This window comes from Arachis hypogaea, chromosome 12, assembly GCF_003086295.3.
Source record: "Arachis hypogaea cultivar Tifrunner chromosome 12, arahy.Tifrunner.gnm2.J5K5, whole genome shotgun sequence".
NCBI lineage: Eukaryota > Viridiplantae > Streptophyta > Magnoliopsida > Fabales > Fabaceae > Arachis > Arachis hypogaea.
The window spans coordinates 84,394,266-84,401,689 of NC_092047.1; the positions used below are offsets into that span (position 1 = coordinate 84,394,266).

A 7,424-nucleotide genomic window follows, 5' to 3' on the forward strand; every position below is an offset into this window, starting at 1 on the left:
TTGTTCTGAGCCAATATGGCATTCAGAGTATCAATTTCAAGAACTCTCTTCTTCTGAGGCGTCCCATTACTCACAGGATTCCTCTCAGAAGTGTACATGAACTGGTTATTAGCAACCATGTCAATGAGTTCTTGAGCTTCTACAGGCGTTTTCTTTAGGTGAATGGATCCACCTGCAGAAGTATCCAATGACATCTTAGCTAATTCAGACAGACCATCATAGAATATATCCAGGATGGTCCATTCTGAAAGCATGTCAGAAGGACACTTTTTGGTCAGTTGCTTATATCTCTCCCAAGCTTCATAGAGGGATTCACCTTCTTTCTGTCTGAAGGTTTGAACATCCACTCTAAGCTTACTCAGCTTTTGAGGAGGAAAGAACTTGGCTAAGAAAGCCGTGACCAGCTTATCCCAAGAGTTCAGGCTATCTTTGGGTTGAGAGTCCAACCACACTCTAGCTCTATCTCTTACAGCAAATGGAAAAAGAATAAGCCTGTAGACCTCGGGATCAACCCCATTGGTCTTAACAATATCACAGATCTGCAAGAATTCAGTTAAGAACTGAAAAGGATCTTCAGATGAAAGTCCATGAAACTTGCAGTTCTGCTGCATTAGAGAAACTAATTGAGGTTTCAGCTCAAAGTTGTTTGCTCCAATGGCAGGGATGGAGATGCTTCTTCCATGTAAATTGGAATTAGGTGCAGTAAAGTCACCAAGCATCCTCCTTGCATTATTATTATTATTTTCGGCTGCCATCTCCTTTTCCTGTTCGAAAATTCCTGTAAGGTTGTCTCTGGATTGTTGTATTTTAACTTCTCTTAGTTTCCTTTTCAGAGTCCTTTCAGGTTCAGAATCTGCTTCAACAAGAATGTTCTTGTCCTTGCTCCTGCTCATATGACAAAGAAGGGAATAACAAAGAAAATATGAAATCCTCTATGTCACAGTATAGAGATTCCTTTGTGTGAGTAGAAGAAGAAAAGAATGTAATGTAAAGAAGAGAAGAGGAAAAAAACTCGAATACAGAGAGGGAGGTGGTGTTCGAATTTTTGGATGGGAGAGAAGTGTTAGTAGATGAATAAATAAATAGAAGGAGATGAGAGAGAGAATTTCAAAATTTAATTAAAATAAAAATTGAAATTGAAAGTTAGATTTCGAAAATTAAAGTTGAAATTAAATTAAAATTAAAACAATTAGTTAATTAAAAAGAAATTTTGAAAAAGGAGAGGGGGAATTTTCGAAAATAAGAGAGAGGATTAGTTAGGTAGTTTTGAAGAAGATATGATTGAAACAAAAAGATAAGATTGATTGAAAAAGTTTTGAAATTTGTTTTTGAAAAAGATATGATTGAAATTTAAAAAGATATGATTGAAACAAAAAGATAAGATTTGAAAATTAATTTTAAAAAGATAAGAAGTTAGAAAAGATTTTGAAATTGAATTTGAAAAAGATATGATTGAAATTTTAATTTGAAAAAGATTTGAAAAGAAAATTAAAAAGATTTGATTTTGAAAACTAAAGTTGATTACTTGACTAACAAGTAACTAAAAAGATATGATTCTAGAGTTTAAAGATTGAACCTTTCTTACTAGGCAAGTAACAACTTAATATTTTTGAATCAATCACATTAAATGTTAGTAACTAATTCTAAAATCATGAACTAAAATTAAGAAAAAGATTTTTGAAAATTAATTTGAAAAATTTTTGAAAATATTAGAAAGAAATTTTGAAAAAGATTTGATTTTTGAAAAAGATTTGCAAAAGATAGAGTTTTTAAATTGAAATTTGATTTGACTCATAAGGAACAACTTGATTTTAAAAATTTTTTGAACAAGTCAACTCAAATTTTCGAATTTGATGAGAAGAAAAAGGGAAAGATATTTTTGAATTTTTAATAAAGAAAGAGAAAAACACAAAATTGACTCAATGCATGAAAATTTTGGATTAAAACATGTAATGCATGCAAGAACACTTTGAATGTCAAGATGAACATCAAGAACTTTTTTTGAAAATTTTTAAGAAAAGAAAAAAAACATGCAAGACACCAAACTTAGAAATTTGCAAACTTCAGACACTAACAAATTGAAAATGCATATGAAAAACAAGAAAAGACACAAAACAAGAAAATATGAAGATCAAACAAGAAGACTTACCAAGAAAAACTTGAAGATCATGAAGAACACTATGAATGTATGAATTTTCGAAAAATGCATAAATTTTTAGAAAAAAATGCAATTGACACCAAACTTAAAAATTGACTCTAGACTCAAACAAGAAACATCAAAAATATTTTTGATTTTATGATTTTATTAATTTCTTTTTTTGGATTTTTGTATATTTTTATTCTTTTGAAAACCTATAGGGAAAAGGAAGCAATGAATTCAACGTCCTCAATCAAGATTCCAGGAATCATACCAGGTTAGTCTAAAGCTTGATGGCCAGCCAAACTTCAGCATACCATTTTAAAACTTTAGAATTCATTCTTAAAAATTTTAAAATAATTTTCGAAAACAAAAGGAAAAGAAATTTTTTTTTTGAAAGATTTTTGAAAACAAAATTTTTTTTTGAAAATAAAACGAAAAAGAAAATTACCTAATCTGAGCAACAAGATGAACCGTCAGTTGTCCAAACTCGAACAATCTCCGGCAACGGCGCCAAAAACTTGGTGTGCGAGATCGTGATCATTCCATTCCTTGGTAACGGCACTAAAAACTCAATATGCACGTTCATGATCTTATATCTGTTTCACAACTTCGTACAACTAACCAGCAAGTGCACTGGGTCGTCCAAGTAATAAACCTTACGTGAGTAAGGGTCGATCCCACGGAGATTGTCAGCTTGAAGCAAGCTATGGTCACCTTGTAAATCTCAGTCAGGCGGATTAAATTGTATTAAGAAATTATAGTGGATGAAAATAAATAAAATATAAAATAGGATAGTGGTACTTATGTAATTCATTGGTGAGAATTTCAGATAAGCATATAGAGATGCTTTCGTTCCTCTGATCTCTGCTTTCCTGCTGTCTTCATCCAATCAATCCTACTCCTTTCATGGCAAGCTTTATGTAGGGCATCACTGTTGTCAATGGCTACATCCCATCCTCTCAGTGAAAATGGTCCAGGATGCTCTGTCACGGCACGGCTATTCATCTGTCGGTTCTCGATCATAGTGGAATAGGATCCATTGATCCTTTTGCGTCTGTCACTATGCCCAGCACTCGCGAGTTTGAGGCTCGTCATAGCCATCCCTTCCCGGATCCTACTCGGAATATCACAGACAAGGTTTAGACTTTCTGGATCTCAGGAATGGCCATCCATGGGTTCTAACTTATACCACGAAGACACTAATAACTCGGACTCGGTCCCCTGTATTAGATATCCAAGAGATATCCATTCAGTCTAAGGTAGAACGGAAGTGGTTGTCAGGCACGCGTTCATAAGTTGAGAATGATGATGACTGTCACGATCATCACATCCATCATATTGAAGTGCGAATGAATATCTTAGAAGCGGAATAAGTTGAATTGAATAGAAAAACAGTAGTACTTTGCATTAATCTTTGACGAACAACAGAGCTCCACACCTTAATCTATGGTGTGTAGAAACTCTACCGTTGAAAATACATAAATGATAAGGTCCAGGCATGGCCGAATGGCCAGCCCCCAAAACGTGATCTAAAGATGAAACTAAAGATGTTCCGAAGATGAAAATACAATAGTAAAAAGTCCTATTTATACTAGACCAGCTACTAGGGTTTACAGAAGTAAGTAATTGATGTAGAAATCCACTTCCGGGGCCCACTTGGTGTGTGCTTGGGCTGAGCATGAAGCTTTCACGTGGAGAGGTCATTCTTGGAGTTGAACGCCAGTTTGTAACGTGTTTCTGGCGTTGAATTCCACTTTGCAACTTGTTTCTGGCGCTGAACGCCAGACTGCAACATGGAACTGGCGTTCAACGCCAGTTTGCGTCATCTAAACTCAGACAAAGTATGGACTATTATATATTTTTGGAAAGCCCTGGATGTCTACTTTCCAACACAATTAGAAGCACGCCATTTGGAGTTCTGTAGCTCCAGAAAATCCACTTTGAGTGCAGGGAAGTCAGAATCCAACAGCATCTGCAGTCCTTCTTCAACCTCTGAATCTAATTTTTGCTCAAGTCCCTCAATTTCAGCCAGAAATTATCTGAAATCACAGAAAAATACACAAACTCATAGTAAAGTCCAGAAATGTGAATTTTAATTAAAAACTAATAAAAATATAATGAAAACTAACTAAATCATACTGAAAACTATGTAAAAACAATGCCAAAAAGCGTATAAATTATCCGTTCATCAGAGTTGCAGTAGATGTCTTAGTAAAGGTTGAAGGCTTTTACATCCCCGCAGACTTCATAATCCTAGACACTGGGAAGGATGAAGATGAATCCATCATCATTGGAAGACCCTTCCTAGCCACAGCAAAAGCTGTGATTGATGTGGATAGAGGAGAGTTAGTCCTTCAATTGAATGAGGACTACCTTGTGTTTAAGGCTCAAGGATCTCCATCTGTAACCATGGAGAGGAAGCATGAAAAGCTTCTCTCAATACAGAGTCAAACAGAGCCCCCACACTCAACTTCTAAGTTTGGTGTTGGGAGGCCAACACTAAGCTCTGAATCTCTGTGAGGCTCTCTAAGAGCTCACTGTCAAGCTATTGACATTAAAGAAGCGCTTATTGGGAGGCAACCCAATGTTATTTAATTATATTTATATATTTGTTTTCCATTGTTATTTTATGTTTTCTTTAGGTTGATGATCATGTGAAGTCACAAAAACAACTGCAGAATTAAAGCAAAACAAAAAACAGCATCAAAAATAGCACACCCTGGAGGACAGGCTTACTGACGTTTAAACGCCAGTAAGGATAGCAGAATAGGCAGTATTCTGGGCGTTTAACGCCAGAAAAGGGTGTCTGGTGTCTGGCTGGAGTTAAACGCCAGAAAGGGGCAGCAGACTGGCGTTTAATGCCAGGAAAGGTAGCAGAGCTGGCGTTAAACGCCAGATTTGGCACACAGAGGGCGTTTAAACACCAGAATGGTGTAAGGACTCAATTTCCTTGACACCTTGAGGATCTGTGGACCCCACAAGATCCCCACCTACCCTACCTCTTCTTCTTTCCTCTTCACACCTTTCCATAACACTCTTTCCCAAATACCCTTGACCAATCCCATCAATACCTCTTCCCCAAATATCCTTCACCTATCAAATCCTACCCTCTTCTCCATACTCTCTTCACCACTCACATCCATCTATCATAAAACCCCACCTACCTCACCATTCAAATTCAAACCATTTCCCTCCCAAACCCACCCCTTCATAACCGAATTCCCTCTCTCTCTTACCCTATAAATACCCCTCCTTACCACCTTCAATTTCACACATCTTACACACTTAAACCACCTTGGCCGAACCCACTCCTCACCTCCATCTCCTCCATTTCTTCTTCTTCTCCTCTTTTCTTTCTTCTTTTGCTCGAGGACGAGCAAATATTTTAAGTTTGGTGTGAAAAAAGCTCTGCTTTTTATTTTTTCCATAACCATTAATGGCACCTAAGGCCAGAGAAACCTCTAGAAAGAGGAAAGGGAAGGCAATTGCTTCCACCTATGAGTCATGGGAGATGGAGAGATTCATCTCACAAGCCTATCACTAAAAAAAAGATGGAGCAAACAAGAGAGCCCACTCATGGACCTCAACAAGAGCATGAGGAAATTCCTCATCAAGAAATCCCTGAGATACCTCAAGGGATGCACTTTCCTCTACAAAACTATTGGGGGGCAAATCAACACCTCTTTAGGAGAATTAAGTTCCAACATGGAGCAACTAAGGATGGAGCACCAAGAGCACTCTATTATCCTCCATGAAAACAGAGAGGACCAAAAGGCCATGAGAGAGGAGCAACAAAGGCAAGGAAGAGATATTGAGGAGCTCAAGCACTCCATAAGATCTTCAAGAGGAAGAACAAGCCGCCATCACTAAGGTGGACCCATTCTTTAATTTCTTTATTCTTATTTTTTTGTTTTTTTATTTTTATGCTTTATGTTTATCTATGTTTATGTCTTTATCACATGATCATTAGTGTCTAGTGCCTATGCTTTAAAGTTATGAATATCCTATGAATCCTTCACCTTTCTTAAATGAAAAAATGTTTTTAACTAAAAAAGAACAAGAAATACATGAATTTCAAATTTTAAAATAGTTTAATTATTTTGATGTGGTAGCAATACTTTTATTTTCTGAATGAATGCTTGAACAGTGCATATTTTTTATATTGTTGTTTATGAATATTAAAATTGTTGGCTCTTGAAAGAATAATAAAAAAGGAGAAATGTTATTGATGATCTGAAAAATCATAAAAATTGATTCTTGAAGCAAGAAAAAGTAGTGAAAAAGAAGAAGCTTGCGAAAAAAAATGGCGAAAAAAAAAATAAAGAAAAAGAAAGAAAAAGAAAAAGCAAGCAGAAAAAGCCAATAACTCTTTAAACCAAAAGGCAAGAGCAAAAAGTCAATAACCCTTTAAACCAAAAGACAAGGGTAAAAAGGACCCAAGGCTTTGAGCATTAATGGATAGGAGGGCCCAAAGGAATAAAATCCTGGCCTAAGCGGCTAAACCAAGTTGTCCCTAACCATGTGCTTGTGGCGTGAAGGTGTCAAGTGAAAAGCTTGAGACTGAGCGGTTAAAGTCGTGGTCCAAAGCAAAAAGAGTGTGCTTAAGAGTTCTGGACACCTCTAACTGGGGACTCTAGCAAAGCTGAGTCACAATCTGAAAAGGTTCACCCAGTTATGTGTCTGTGGCATTTATGTATCTGGTGATAATACTGGAAAACAAAATGCTTAGGGTCACGGCCAAGACTCATAAAGTAGCTGTATTCAAGAATCAACATACTAAACTAGGAGAATCAATAACACTATCTAAATTCTGAGTTCCTATGGAAGCCAATCATTCTAAACTTCAAAGGATAAAGTGAGATGCCAAAACTGTTCAGAAGCAAAAAGCTACTAGTCCCGCTCTTCTAATTAAAACTGATCTTCATAGATGTTTTTGAAATTTATTGTATATTCTCTTCTTTTTATCCTATTTTATTTTTAGTTCCTCGGGGACAAGCAACAATTTAAATTTGGTGTTGTGATGAGCGGATATTTTATACCCTTTTTGGCACTGTTTTTATATAGTTTTTAGTATATTTTAGTTAGTTTTTATTATATTTTTATTAGTTTTTATGCAAAAATCACATTTCTAGACTTTACTATGAGTTTGTGTGTTTTTCTGTGATTTCAGGTATTTTCTGGCTGAAATTGAGGGACCTGAGCAAAAATCTGATTCAGAGGCTGAAAAAGGACTGCAGATGCTATTGGATTCTGACCCTCCTGCATTTGAAGTGGATTTTCTAGA

At 36.0% G+C, this 7,424-nt stretch overlaps 1 non-coding gene across 1 annotated transcript; it reads left to right on the plus strand.

The window, feature by feature from the left end:
- The first annotated feature begins 248 nt into the window (after positions 1-248).
- LOC112731167 (small nucleolar RNA R71) lies at positions 249-356 on the plus strand. Its single transcript, XR_003166957.1, has one exon. It is a non-coding gene; the product is annotated as a small nucleolar RNA R71 (small nucleolar RNA).
- Positions 357-7,424: the final 7,068 nt, after the last annotated feature.